Source organism: Nannospalax galili, unplaced genomic scaffold, assembly GCF_000622305.1.
Source record: "Nannospalax galili isolate Female #2095 unplaced genomic scaffold, S.galili_v1.0 scaffold115, whole genome shotgun sequence".
Classification (NCBI taxonomy): domain Eukaryota; kingdom Metazoa; phylum Chordata; class Mammalia; order Rodentia; family Spalacidae; genus Nannospalax; species Nannospalax galili.
The window spans coordinates 8,137,104-8,137,439 of record NW_008340588.1 but is presented as its reverse complement, the minus strand read 5'-3'; positions in this window follow the sequence as shown (position 1 = coordinate 8,137,439).

The window sequence follows — 336 nt, the reverse complement described above, 5'->3', positions numbered from 1 at the left end:
GGCCAGTAAGCAGCATTCCTCCATGGCCTGTGCTCCAGCTCCTGCTTCCAGGTTCCTGCCCTGAGTTCCTACCTTGGGCTCTCTGATGAACTGTGACCTGGGATATGTGAGCTGAATAAACCCTTTCCTCCCCAAGTTGGTATTGATGAGCATGTTTTGTCACAGCAATCAAGAATCAAACTAGGACAGAAATTGGTACCAGAGAGTGATGCACTGCTGTGACAGACCTGGCATTGGAGGATTGTGGAAGTTTGGAACTTTGGGCTGGAAAAGCCATTGGGTGCTTAGAGTTTGTTACTGTGGAGCTTGGAACAGTTATGGATGATGGGGGCCTGG